The 13,170-nt window shown below is 46.1% G+C and overlaps 18 non-coding genes across 18 annotated transcripts; all 18 read right to left on the reverse strand.

Moving 5' to 3' along the window:
- Positions 1–115: 115 nt before the first annotated feature.
- Positions 116–187, reverse strand: trnap-agg (transfer RNA proline (anticodon AGG)). The gene has a single exon. It is a non-coding gene; the product is annotated as a tRNA-Pro (tRNA).
- A 2,067-nt stretch (positions 188–2,254) lies between these two features.
- trnaq-cug (transfer RNA glutamine (anticodon CUG)) lies at positions 2,255–2,326 on the reverse strand. Its single transcript has one exon. It is a non-coding gene; the product is annotated as a tRNA-Gln (tRNA).
- A 449-nt stretch (positions 2,327–2,775) lies between these two features.
- Positions 2,776–2,847, reverse strand: trnap-cgg (transfer RNA proline (anticodon CGG)). The gene has a single exon. It is a non-coding gene; the product is annotated as a tRNA-Pro (tRNA).
- Positions 2,848–3,270: 423 nt separating this feature from the next.
- trnap-agg (transfer RNA proline (anticodon AGG)) lies at positions 3,271–3,342 on the reverse strand. The gene has a single exon. It is a non-coding gene; the product is annotated as a tRNA-Pro (tRNA).
- Positions 3,343–4,599: 1,257 nt separating this feature from the next.
- trnap-cgg (transfer RNA proline (anticodon CGG)) lies at positions 4,600–4,671 on the reverse strand. Its single transcript has one exon. It is a non-coding gene; the product is annotated as a tRNA-Pro (tRNA).
- A 424-nt stretch (positions 4,672–5,095) lies between these two features.
- trnap-agg (transfer RNA proline (anticodon AGG)) lies at positions 5,096–5,167 on the reverse strand. The gene has a single exon. It is a non-coding gene; the product is annotated as a tRNA-Pro (tRNA).
- A 498-nt stretch (positions 5,168–5,665) lies between these two features.
- Positions 5,666–5,737, reverse strand: trnaq-cug (transfer RNA glutamine (anticodon CUG)). Its single transcript has one exon. It is a non-coding gene; the product is annotated as a tRNA-Gln (tRNA).
- A 449-nt stretch (positions 5,738–6,186) lies between these two features.
- On the reverse strand, positions 6,187–6,258 carry trnap-cgg (transfer RNA proline (anticodon CGG)). The gene has a single exon. It is a non-coding gene; the product is annotated as a tRNA-Pro (tRNA).
- Positions 6,259–6,680: 422 nt separating this feature from the next.
- Positions 6,681–6,752, reverse strand: trnap-agg (transfer RNA proline (anticodon AGG)). The gene has a single exon. It is a non-coding gene; the product is annotated as a tRNA-Pro (tRNA).
- A 496-nt stretch (positions 6,753–7,248) lies between these two features.
- Positions 7,249–7,320, reverse strand: trnaq-cug (transfer RNA glutamine (anticodon CUG)). The gene has a single exon. It is a non-coding gene; the product is annotated as a tRNA-Gln (tRNA).
- A 448-nt stretch (positions 7,321–7,768) lies between these two features.
- trnap-cgg (transfer RNA proline (anticodon CGG)) lies at positions 7,769–7,840 on the reverse strand. Its single transcript has one exon. It is a non-coding gene; the product is annotated as a tRNA-Pro (tRNA).
- Positions 7,841–8,262: 422 nt separating this feature from the next.
- On the reverse strand, positions 8,263–8,334 carry trnap-agg (transfer RNA proline (anticodon AGG)). The gene has a single exon. It is a non-coding gene; the product is annotated as a tRNA-Pro (tRNA).
- Positions 8,335–9,598: 1,264 nt separating this feature from the next.
- Positions 9,599–9,670, reverse strand: trnap-cgg (transfer RNA proline (anticodon CGG)). The gene has a single exon. It is a non-coding gene; the product is annotated as a tRNA-Pro (tRNA).
- Positions 9,671–10,094: 424 nt separating this feature from the next.
- Positions 10,095–10,166, reverse strand: trnap-agg (transfer RNA proline (anticodon AGG)). Its single transcript has one exon. It is a non-coding gene; the product is annotated as a tRNA-Pro (tRNA).
- Positions 10,167–10,664: 498 nt separating this feature from the next.
- Positions 10,665–10,736, reverse strand: trnaq-cug (transfer RNA glutamine (anticodon CUG)). The gene has a single exon. It is a non-coding gene; the product is annotated as a tRNA-Gln (tRNA).
- Positions 10,737–11,679: 943 nt separating this feature from the next.
- Positions 11,680–11,751, reverse strand: trnap-agg (transfer RNA proline (anticodon AGG)). The gene has a single exon. It is a non-coding gene; the product is annotated as a tRNA-Pro (tRNA).
- Positions 11,752–12,247: 496 nt separating this feature from the next.
- Positions 12,248–12,319, reverse strand: trnaq-cug (transfer RNA glutamine (anticodon CUG)). The gene has a single exon. It is a non-coding gene; the product is annotated as a tRNA-Gln (tRNA).
- A 448-nt stretch (positions 12,320–12,767) lies between these two features.
- Positions 12,768–12,839, reverse strand: trnap-cgg (transfer RNA proline (anticodon CGG)). The gene has a single exon. It is a non-coding gene; the product is annotated as a tRNA-Pro (tRNA).
- Positions 12,840–13,170: the final 331 nt, after the last annotated feature.

Here is a 13,170-nt window from a genome sequence, read left to right on the forward strand (position 1 = left end):
GGGCATGAAAACATGCAGACGCAGCTTTAGTCTTAATTGACAGTGGCGTATGTTTGACCCGGGATGGCAGAATGGACTGAAACTGCTCAAGAAAAGATGCTGCAAAGACAGAAGAGGGCTCGCCCGGGATTTGAACCCGGGACCTCTCGCACCCTAAGCGAGAATCATACCCCTAGACCAACGAGCCACAAGTTGCTGCTCAGTGGAGGCCACTTTGCCACGTATTTCACTATGTTCGATGCTATGGTCGCTCCAACATCCTGCCTCTTAGCTGACAAGGGCAGAAATAGAGCTCATGCACTGACCAGATTTCTGAGAAAATCAATTTTTACCTACCAGCTCTAGCTTAACCTACCTTTGTAGAATAATGTTGATTAAAAAATCAACTACAAAACACAAGAGCTGAATTTAACAGCTGAAGTCTACATTGTGGCACTGCCACGCAAATCTTGCTGATGAGAAGCTGTCTGAGGTCTGTACTGCTTCTCCACAGAGGGTCAGGTGACATCGATCTTCTCAATTTAGTTCCAGCTCAGTTTTATGTGAGTTCTAGATTGTTTGGAGGCCATGGTTAAAGGAGGCCACTGTAGCAATATATTTTAAGACACACTGCCACAGAGAAAGTTGTGACATACCCCAAAGCACCTCCTTGCCAAGCACAGCAAGACAGACTCTTGAAGGTTCCACCAAAATTTGAACTCGGATCACTGGATTCAGAGTCCAGAGTGCTAACCATTACACCATTGAACCAACAGTGTCTGCACGTCTGTTTGAAGTGTAGAAAACATTCAAGGAGGCTCCGCGAAAAGCAACTAACCAGCAAGCATCAGAATGGTGTCCGGAAAGCATTCACGGCTCCACTCTGAGTAAACCCAGGATCGAACCTGGGACCTTTAAATGTTCAGTGTAACGCTCTCTGAACCTTGTAAACCAATATTGAGAAAGACATCAAAGCAAAGGACCCGAGCCTCCAGTCAACCGCAAAAGGCTACCCTGCATGGCAGCCGATCTGAACCATCTTAGACACACCCCCACCTTTCAGTGAAAGCGCGGGAACCCAAAGAGCGAAGTGTTGTACAAAGTTTAAATAGGAGATGAGGAACTACGAACAGGGAGAAATCGGCACGAAAACATGCAGGAGTATTATTGGCCGAAAGAAGGCAGAAATGACTGATACTTCTCAGCAATATGCTCAATGTGGGCTCGTCCAGGATTTGAACCCTGAACCTCTCACACCCGAAATGAGAATCATACCCCTAGACCAACGAGCCACCATGTAACCAGACACTACTCAAAACAAGGAGCTGCAAAGCGGGTTCATCTGGGATTTGAACTTGGGTCCACTTGCTCCCATACAGCAATAGAAGAAAAAAAAACACACCCCAAAACCAACAAGCCCTCAGATGCTACTGCATCTAGCAAACGCAAGATGAAGGCTCACAGGGTCGTAAAGCGATCCAAGAATCTATTTTTTGCCATATCTCCAGTGCTTGGGCTGCATTCCTAAACCAATTTTTGGAAAAATGTCAAGTCAAAGTTTAAACTGCAGATTAAGAACTAAGAACAGCAGAGAGAAGTGGGCATGAAAACATGCAGACGCAGCTTTAGTCTTAATTGACAGTGGCATATGATTGACCTGGGATGGCAGAATGGACTGAAACTGCTCAAGAAAAGATGCTGCAAAGACAGAAGAGGGCTCGTCCGGGAATTGAACCCGGGACCTCTCGCACCCTATGCGAGAATCATACCCCTAGACCAACGAGCAAAAATTTGCTACTCAGTGGAGGCCACTTTGCCATGTATTTCACTATGTTCGATGCTACGGTCGCTCCAACATCCTGCCTCTTAGCTGACAAGGGCAGAAATAGAGCTCATGCACTGACCAGATTTCTGAGAAAATCAATTTTTACCTACCAGCTCTAGCTTAACCTACCTTTGTAGAATAATGTTGATTAAAATATCAACGACAAAACGCAAGAGCCGAATTTAACAGCTGAAGTCTACATTGTGGCACTGCCACGCAAATCTTGCTGATGAGAAGCTGTCTGAGGTCTGTACTGCTTCTCCACAGAGGGTCAGGTGACATCGATCTTCTCAATTTAGTTCCAGCTCAGTTTTATGTGAGTTCTAGATTGTTTGGAGGCCATGGTTAAAGGAGGCCACTGTAGCAATACATTTTAAGACACACTGCCACAGAGAGAGTTGTGACCTACCCCAAAGCTCCTCCTTGCCAAGCACAGCCAGACAGACCCCAAGGTTCCACCAAGAGTTGAACTCGGATCACTGGATTCAGAGTCCAGAGTGCTAACCATTACACCATGGAACCAACAGTGTCTGCACATCTGTTTGAAGTGTAGAAAACATTCAAGGAGCATCTTCGAAAAGCAACTAACCAGCAAGCATCAGAATGGTGTCCGAAAGCATTCACGGCTCCACTCTGAGTAAACCCAGGATCGAACCTGGGACCTTTAAATGTTCAGTGTAACGCTCTCTGAACCTTGTAAACCAATATTGAGAAAAACATCAAAGCAAAGGAAACGAGCCTCCAGTCAACCGCAAAACGGCCACCCTGCATGGCAGCCGATCTGAACCATCTTAGACACACCCCCACCTTTCAGTGAAAGCGCGGGAACCCAAAGAGCGAAATGTTGTACAAAGTTTAAATTGGAGATGAGGAACTACGAACAGGGAGAAATCAGCACGAAAACATGCAGGAGTACTATTGACAGAAAGAAGGCAGAATTGACTGATACTTCTCAGCAATATGCTCAATGTGGGCTCGTCCGGGATTTGAACCCGGGACCTCTCACACCCGAAGCGAGAATCATACCCCTAGACCAACAAGCCACCATGTACACAGACACTACTCAAAACAAGGAGCTGCAAAGCGGGCTCATCTGGGATTTGAACTGGGGCCCACTTGCTCCCATACAGCAATAAAAGAAAAAAAAAACACACCCCAACACCAACAAGCCCTCAGATGCTCCTGCATCTAGCAAACGCAAGATGAAGGCTCACAGGGCCGTAAAGCGATACAAGAATCTATTTTTTGCCATATCTCCACTGCTTGGGCTGCATTCCTAAACCAATTTTTGGAAAAATGTAAAGTCAAAGTTTAAACTGCAGATTAAGAACTAAGAAGAGCAGAGAGAAGTGGGCATGAAAACATGCAGAAGGAGGTTTAGTCTTAATTGACAGTGGCGTATGATTGACCCGGGATGGCAGAATGGACTGAAACTGCTCAAGAAAAGATGCTGCAAAGACAGAAGAGGGCTCGTCCGGGATTTGAACCCGGGACCTCTCGCACCCTAAGCGAGAATCATACCCCTAGACCAACGAGCCACAAGTTGCTGCTCAGTGGAGGCCACTTTGCCACGTATTTCACTCTGTTCGATGCTACGGTCGCTCCAATATCCTGCCTCTTAGCTGACAAGGGCAGAAATAGAGCTCATGCACTGACCAGATTTCTGAGAAACTCAATTTTTACCTACCAGCTCTAGCTTGGCCTACCTTTGTAGAATAATGTTGATTAAAATATCAACTACAAAACACAAGAGCTGAATTTAACAGCAGAAGTCTACATTGTGGCACTGCCACGCAAATCTTGCTGATGAGAAGCTGTCTGAGGTCTGTACTGCTTCACCACAGAGGGTCAGGTGACATCGGTCTTCTCAATTTAGTTCCAGCTCAGTTTTATGTGAGTTCTAGATTGTTTGGAGGCCATGATTAAAGGAGGCCACTGTAGCAATACATTTTAAGACACACCGCCACAGAGAAAATTGTGACATACCCCAAATCTCCTCCTTGCCAAGCACAGCCAGACAGACTCTTGAAGGTTCCACCGAGATTTGAACTCAGATCACTGGATCAGAGTCCAGAGTGCTAACCGTTACACCATGGAACCAACAGTGTCTGCACATCTGTTTGAAGTGTAGAAAATATTCAAGGAGGCTCTGCGGAAAGCAACTAACCAGCAAGCATCAGAATGGTGTCCGAAAAGCATTCACGGCTCCACTCTGAGTAAACCCAGGATCGAACCTAGGACCTTTAAATGTTCAGTGTAATGCTCTCCGACCCTTGTAAACCAATATTAAGAAAAACATCAAAGCAAAGGACTAGTCCAGAGGGCTAACCGTTACACCATGGAACCAACAGTGTCTGCACATCTGTTTGAAGTGTAGAAAACATTCAAGGAGGCTCTGCGAAAAGCAACTAACCAGCAAGCATCAGAATGGTGTCCGAAAAGCATTCACGGCTCCACTCTGAGTAAACCCAGGATCGAACCTGGGACCTTTAAATGTTCAGTGTAACGCTCTCTGAACCTTGTAAACCAATATTGAGAAAAACATCAAAACAAAGGACACGAGCCTCCAGTCAACCGCAAACGGCTACCCTGCATGGCAGCCGATCTGAACAATTTTAGACACACCCCCACCTTTCAGTGAAAGCGCCGGAACCCAAAGAGCGAAGTGTTGTACAAAGTTTAAATTGCAGATGAGGAACTACGAACAGGGAGAAATCAGCACAAAAACATGCAGGAGTAGTATTGACCGAAAGAAGGCAGAATTGACTGATACTTCTTAGCAATATGCTCAATGTGGGCTCGTCCGGGATTTGAACCCGGGACCTCTCACACCCGAAGCGAGAATCATACCCCTAGACCAACGAGCCACCATGTACCCAGACACTACTCAAAACAAGGAGCTGCAAATCGGGCTCATCTGGGATTTGAACTTGGGCCCACTTGCTCCCATACAGCAATAAAAGAAAAAAAAAACACACCCCAACACCAACAAGCCCTCAGATGCTCCTGCATCTAGCAAACGCAAGATGAAGGCTCACAGGGCTGTGAAGCGATCCAAGAATCTATTTTTTTGCCATATCTCCACTGCTTGGGCTGCATTCCTAAACCAATTTTTGGAAAAATGTCAAGTCAAAATTTAAACTGCAGATTAAGAACTAAGAAGAGCAGAGAGCAGTGGGCATGAAAACATGCAGACGCAGCTTTAGTCTTAATTGACAGTGGCGTATGTTTGACCCGGGATGGCAGAATGGACTGAAACTGCTCAAGAAAAGATGCTGCAAAGACAGAAGAGGGCTCGCCCGGGATTTGAACCCGGGACCTCTCGCACCCTAAGCGAGAATCATACCCCTAGACCAACGAGCCACAAGTTGCTGCTCAGTGGAGGCCACTTTGCCACGTATTTCACTCTGTTCGATGCTACGGTCGCTCCAATATCCTGCCTCTTAGCTGACAAGGGCAGAAATAGAGCTCTGACCAGATGCACTGACCAGATTTCTGAGCAACTCAATTTTTACCTACCAGCTCTAGCTTGGCCTACCTTTGTAGAATAATGTTGATTAAAATATCAACTACAAAACACAAGAGCTGAATTTAACAGCAGAAATCTACATTGTGGCACTGCCACACAAATCTTGCTGATGAGAAGCTGTCTGAGGTCTGTACTGCTTCTCCACAAAGGGTCAGGTGACATCGGTCTTCTCAATTTAGTACCAGCTCAGTTTTATGTGAGTTCTAGATTGTTTGGAGGCCATGGTTAAAGGAGGCCACTGTAGCAATACATTTTAAGACACACTGCCACAGAGAAAGTTGTGACATACCCCAAAGCTCCTCCTTGCCAAGCACAGCCAGACAGACTCTTGAAGGTTCCACCAAGATTTGAACTCGGATCACTGGATTCAGAGTCCAGAGTGCTAACCGTTACACCATGGAACCAACAGTGTCTGCACATCTGTTTGACGCGTAGAAAACATTCAAGGAGGCTCTGCGAAAAGCAACTAACCAGCAAGCATCAGAATGGTGTCCGAAAAGCATTCACGGCTCCACTCTGAGTAAACCCAGGATTGAACCTGGGACCTTTAAATGTTCAGTGTAACGCTCTCTGAACTTTGTAAACCAACATTGAGAAAAACATAAAAGCAAAGGACCCGAGCCTCCAGTCAACTGCAAACGGCTACCCTGCATGGCAGCCGATCTGAACCATCTTAGACACACCCCCACCTTTCAGTGAAAGCGCGGGAACCCAAAGAGCGAAGTGTTGTACAAAGTTTAAATTGGAGATGAGGAACTACGAACAGGGAGAAATCGGCACGAAAACATGCAGGAGTATTATTGGCTGAAAGAAGGCAGAAATAACTGATACTTCTCAGCAATATGCTCAATGTAGGCTCGTCCGGGATTTGAACCCAGGACCTCTCAAACCCGAAGCGAGAATCATACCCCTAGACCAACGAGCCACCATGTAACCAGACACTACTCAAAACAAGGAGCTGCAAAGCGGGTTTATCTGGGATTTGAACTTGGATCCACTTGCTCCCATACAGCAATAGAAGAAAAAAAAACACGCCCCAACACCAACAAGCCCTCAGATGCTCCTGCAACTAGCAAACGCAAGATGAAGGCTCACAGGGCCGTAAAGCGATCCAAGAATCTATTTTTTGCCATATCTCCACTGCTTGGGCTGCATTCCTAAACCAATTTTTGGAAAAATGTCAAGTCAAAGTTTAAACTGCAGATTAAGAACTAAGAAGAGCAGAGAGAAGTGGGCATGAAAACATGCAGACGCAGCTTTAGTCTTAATTGACAGTGGCGTATGATTGACCCGGGATGGCAGAATGGACTGAAACTGCTCAAGAAAAGATGCTGCATAGACAGAAGAGGGCTCGTCCGGGATTTGAACCCGTGACCTCTCGCACCCTAAGCGAGAATCATACCCCTAGACCAACGAGCCACAAGTTGCTGCTCAGTGGAGGCAACTTTGCCATGTAATTCACTCTGTACGATGCTACGGTCGCTCCAACATCTTGCCTCTTAGCTGACAAGGGCAGAAATAGAGCTCTGACCGGATGCACTGACCAGATTTCTGAGAAACTCAATTTTTACCTACCAGCTTAAGCTTGGCCTACCTTTGTAGAATAATGTTGATTAAAATATCAACTACAAAACACAAGAGCTGAATTTAACAGCAGAAGTCTACATTGTGGCACTGCCACGCAACTCTTGCTGATGAGAAGCTGTCTGAGGTCTGTACTGCTTCTCCACAGAGGGTCAGGTGACATCTATCTTCTCAATTTAGTTCCAGCTCAGTTTTATGTGAGTTCTAGATTGTTTGGAGGCCATGGTTAAAGGAGGCCACTGTAGCAATACATTTTAAGACACACTGCCACAGAGAAAGTTGTGACCTACCCCAAAGCTCCTCCTTGCCAAGCAAAACCAGACAGACCCCAAGGTTCCACCAAGAGTTGAACTCGGATCACTGGATTCAGAGTCCAGAGTGCTAACCATTACACCATGGAACCAACAGTGTCTGCACATCTGTTTGAAGTGTAGAAAACATTCAAGGAGTATCTGCGAAAAGCAACTAACCAGCAAGCATCAGAATGGTGTCCGAAAGCATTCACGGCTCCACTCTGAGTAAACCCAGGATCGAACCTGGGACCTTTAAATGTTCAGTGTAACGCTCTCTGAACCTTGTAAACTAATATTGAGAAAAACATCAAAGCAAAGGACCCGAGCCTCCAGTCAACCGCAAACGGCTACCCTGCATGGCAGCCGATCTGAACCATCTTAGACACACCCCCACCTTTCAGTGAAAGCGCGGGAACCCAAAGAGCGAAGTATTGTACAAAGTTTAAATTGGAGATGAGGAACTACGAACAGGGAGAAATCGGCACGAAAACATGCAGGAGTATTATTGGCCGAAAGAAGGCAGAAATGACTGATACTTCTCAGCAATATGCTCAATGTGGGCTCGTCCGGGATTTGAACCCGGGACCTCTCACACCCGAAGCGAGAATCATACCCCTAGACCAACGAGCCACCATGTAACCAGACACTACTCAAAACAAGGAGCTGCAAAGCGGGTTCATCTGGGATTTGAACTTGGGTCCACTTGCTCCCATACAGCAATAGAAGAAGAAAAAAACACACCACAACACCATCAAGCCCTCAGATGCTACTGCAACTAGCAAACGCAAGATGAAGGCTCACAGGGCCGTAAAGCGATCCAGAATCTATTTTTTGCCATATCTCCACTGCTTGGGCTGCATTCCTAAACCAATTTTTGGAAAAATGTAAAGTCAAAGTTTAAACTGCAGATTAAGAACTAAGAAGAGCAGAGAGAAGTGGGCATGAAAACATGCAGATGCAGCTTTAGTCTTAATTGACAGTGGCGTATGATTGACCCGGGATGGCAGAATGTACTGATACTGCTCAAGAAAAGATGCTGCAAAGACAGAAGAGGGCTCATCCGGGATTTGAACCCGGGACCTCTCGCACCCTAAGCGAGAATCATACCCCTAGACCAACGAGCCACAAGTTGCTGCTCAGTGGAGGCCACTTTGCCATGTATTTCACTCTGTTCGATGCTACGGTCGCTCCAATATCCTGCCTCTTAGCTGACAAGGGCAGAAATAGAGCTCTGACCAGATGCACTGACCAGATTTCTGAGAAACTCAATTTTTACCTACCAGCTCTAGCTTGGCCTACCTTTGTAGAATAATGTTGATTAAAATATCAACTACAAAACACAAGAGCTGAATTTAACAGCAGAAGTCTACATTGTGGCACTGCCACGCAAATCTTGCTGATGAGAAGCTGTCTGAGGTCTGTACTGCTTCACCACAGAGGGTCAGGTGACATCGGTCTTCTCAATTTAGTTCCAGCTCAGTTTTATGTGAGTTCTAGATTGTTTGGAGGCCATGATTAAAGGAGGCCACTGTAGCAATACATTTTAAGACACACCGCCACAGAGAAAGTTGTGACATACCCCAAATCTCCTCCTTGCCAAGCACAGCCAGACAGACTCTTGAAGGTTCCACCGAGATTTGAACTCAGATCACTGGATCAGAGTCCAGAGTGCTAACCGTTACACCATGGAACCAACAGTGTCTGCACATCTGTTTGAAGTGTAGAAAATATTCAAGGAGGCTCTGCGGAAAGCAACTAACCAGCAAGCATCAGAATGGTGTCCGAAAAGCATTCACGGCTCCACTCTGAGTAAACCCAGGATCGAACCTAGGACCTTTAAATGTTCAGTGTAATGCTCTCCGACCCTTGTAAACCAATATTAAGAAAAACATCAAAGCAAAGGACTAGTCCAGAGGGCTAACCGTTACACCATGGAACCAACAGTGTCTGCACATCTGTTTGAAGTGTAGAAAACATTCAAGGAGGCTCTGCGAAAAGCAACTAACCAGCAAGCATCAGAATGGTGTCCGAAAAGCATTCACGGCTCCACTCTGAGTAAACCCAGGATCGAACCTGGGACCTTTAAATGTTCAGTGTAACGCTCTCTGAACCTTGTAAACCAATATTGAGAAAAACATCAAAACAAAGGACACGAGCCTCCAGTCAACCGCAAACGGCTACCCTGCATGGCAGCCGATCTGAACAATTTTAGACACACCCCCACCTTTCAGTGAAAGCGCCGGAACCCAAAGAGCGAAGTGTTGTACAAAGTTTAAATTGCAGATGAGGAACTACGAACAGGGAGAAATCAGCACAAAAACATGCAGGAGTAGTATTGACCGAAAGAAGGCAGAATTGACTGATACTTCTTAGCAATATGCTCAATGTGGGCTCGTCCGGGATTTGAACCCGGGACCTCTCACACCCGAAGCGAGAATCATACCCCTAGACCAACGAGCCACCATGTACCCAGACACTACTCAAAACAAGGAGCTGCAAATCGGGCTCATCTGGGATTTGAACTTGGGCCCACTTGCTCCCATACAGCAATAAAAGAAAAAAAAAACACACCCCAACACCAACAAGCCCTCAGATGCTCCTGCATCTAGCAAACGCAAGATGAAGGCTCACAGGGCTGTGAAGCGATCCAAGAATCTATTTTTTTGCCATATCTCCACTGCTTGGGCTGCATTCCTAAACCAATTTTTGGAAAAATGTCAAGTCAAAATTTAAACTGCAGATTAAGAACTAAGAAGAGCAGAGAGCAGTGGGCATGAAAACATGCAGACGCAGCTTTAGTCTTAATTGACAGTGGCGTATGTTTGACCCGGGATGGCAGAATGGACTGAAACTGCTCAAGAAAAGATGCTGCAAAGACAGAAGAGGGCTCGCCCGGGATTTGAACCCGGGACCTCTCACACCCTAAGCGAGAATCATACCCCTAGACCAACGAGCCACAAGTTGCTGCTCAGTGGAGGCCACTTTGCCACGTATTTCACTCTGTTCGATGCTACGGTCGCTCCAATATCCTGCCTCTTAGCTGACAAGGGCAGAAATAGAGCTCTGACCAGATGCACTGACCAGATTTCTGAGCAACTCAATTTTTACCTACCAGCTCTAGCTTGGCCTACCTTTGTAGAATAATGTTGATTAAAATATCAACTACAAAACACAAGAGCTGAATTTAACAGCAGAAATCTACATTGTGGCACTGCCACACAAATCTTGCTGATGAGAAGCTGTCTGAGGTCTGTACTGCTTCTCCACAAAGGGTCAGGTGACATCGGTCTTCTCAATTTAGTACCAGCTCAGTTTTATGTGAGTTCTAGATTGTTTGGAGGCCATGGTTAAAGGAGGCCACTGTAGCAATACATTTTAAGACACACTGCCACAGAGAAAGTTGTGACATACCCCAAAGCTCCTCCTTGCCAAGCACAGCCAGACAGACTCTTGAAGGTTCCACCAAGATTTGAACTCGGATCACTGGATTCAGAGTCCAGAGTGCTAACCGTTACACCATGGAACCAACAGTGTCTGCACATCTGTTTGACGCGTAGAAAACATTCAAGGAGGCTCTGCGAAAAGCAACTAACCAGCAAGCATCAGAATGGTGTCCGAAAAGCATTCACGGCTCCACTCTGAGTAAACCCAGGATTGAACCTGGGACCTTTAAATGTTCAGTGTAACGCTCTCTGAACCTTGTAAACCAACATTGAGAAAAACATAAAAGCAAAGGACCCGAGCCTCCAGTCAACTGCAAACGGCTACCCTGCATGGCAGCCGATCTGAACCATCTTAGACACACCCCCACCTTTCAGTGAAAGCGCGGGAACCCAAAGAGCGAAGTGTTGTACAAAGTTTAAATTGGAGATGAGGAACTACGAACAGGGAGAAATCGGCACGAAAACATGCAGGAGTATTATTGGCTGAAAGAAGGCAGAAATAACTGATACTTCTCAGCAATATGCTCAATGTGGGCTCGTCCGGGATTTGAACCCAGGACCTCTCAAACCCGAAGCGAGAATCATACCCCTAGACCAACGAGCCACCATGTAACCAGACACTACTCAAAACAAGGAGCTGCAAAGCGGGTTTATCTGGGATTTGAACTTGGATCCACTTGCTCCCATACAGCAATAGAAGAAAAAAAAACACGCCCCAACACCAACAAGCCCTCAGATGCTCCTGCAACTAGCAAACGCAAGATGAAGGCTCACAGGGCCGTAAAGCGATCCAAGAATCTATTTTTTGCCATATCTCCACTGCTTGGGCTGCATTCCTAAACCAATTTTTGGAAAAATGTCAAGTCAAAGTTTAAACTGCAGATTAAGAACTAAGAAGAGCAGAGAGAAGTGGGCATGAAAACATGCAGACGCAGCTTTAGTCTTAATTGACAGTGGCGTATGATTGACCCGGGATGGCAGAATGGACTGAAACTGCTCAAGAAAAGATGCTGCATAGACAGAAGAGGGCTCGTCCGGGATTTGAACCCGGGACCTCTCGCACCCTAAGCGAGAATCATACCCCTAGACCAACGAGCCACAAGTTGCTGCTCAGTGGAGGCAACTTTGCCATGTAATTCACTCTGTACGATGCTACGGTCGCTCCAACATCTTGCCTCTTAGCTGACAAGGGCAGAAATAGAGCTCTGACCGGATGCACTGACCAGATTTCTGAGAAACTCAATTTTTACCTACCAGCTTATGCTTGGCCTACCTTTGTAGAATAATGTTGATTAAAATATCAACTACAAAACACAAGAGCTGAATTTAACAGCAGAAGTCTACATTGTGGCACTGCCACGCAACTCTTGCTGATGAGAAGCTGTCTGAGGTCTGTACTGCTTCTCCACAGAGGGTCAGGTGACATCTATCTTCTCAATTTAGTTCCAGCTCAGTTTTATGTGAGTTCTAGATTGTTTGGAGGCCATGGTTAAAGGAGGCCACTGTAGCAATACATTTTAAGACACACTGCCACAGAGAAAGTTGTGACCTACCCCAAAGCTCCTCCTTGCCAAGCAAAACCAGACAGACCCCAAGGTTCCACCAAGAGTTGAACTCGGATCACTGGATTCAGAGTCCAGAGTGCTAACCATTACACCATGGAACCAACAGTGTCTGCACATCTGTTTGAAGTGTAGAAAACATTCAAGGAGTATCTGCGAAAAGCAACTAACCAGCAAGCATCAGAATGGTGTCCGAAAGCATTCACGGCTCCACTCTGAGTAAACCCAGGATCGAACCTGGGACCTTTAAATGTTCAGTGTAACGCTCTCTGAACCTTGTAAACTAATATTGAGAAAAACATCAAAGCAAAGGACCCGAGCCTCCAGTCAACCGCAAACGGCTACCCTGCATGGCAGCCGATCTGAACCATCTTAGACACACCCCCACCTTTCAGTGAAAGCGCGGGAACCCAAAGAGCGAAGTATTGTACAAAGTTTAAATTGGAGATGAGGAACTACGAACAGGGAGAAATCGGCACGAAAACATGCAGAAGTATTATTGGCCGAAAGAAGGCAGAAATGACTGATACTTCTCAGCAATATGCTCAATGTGGGCTCGTCCGGGATTTGAACCCGGGACCTCTCACACCCGAAGCGAGAATCATACCCCTAGACCAACGAGCCACCATGTAACCAGACACTACTCAAAACAAGGAGCTGCAAAGCGGGTTCATCTGGGATTTGAACTTGGGTCCACTTGCTCCCATACAGCAATAGAAGAAGAAAAAAACACACCACAACACCATCAAGCCCTCAGATGCTACTGCAACTAGCAAACGCAAGATGAAGGCTCACAGGGCCGTAAAGCGATCCAGAATCTATTTTTTGCCATATCTCCACTGCTTGGGCTGCATTCCTAAACCAATTTTTGGAAAAATGTAAAGTCAAAGTTTAAACTGCAGATTAAGAACTAAGAAGAGCAGAGAGAAGTGGGCATGAAAACATGCAGATGCAG

The sequence above is a fragment of the Carassius carassius genome, chromosome 1, assembly GCF_963082965.1.
Source record: "Carassius carassius chromosome 1, fCarCar2.1, whole genome shotgun sequence".
NCBI classification, from domain to species: Eukaryota; Metazoa; Chordata; class Actinopteri; order Cypriniformes; family Cyprinidae; genus Carassius; species Carassius carassius.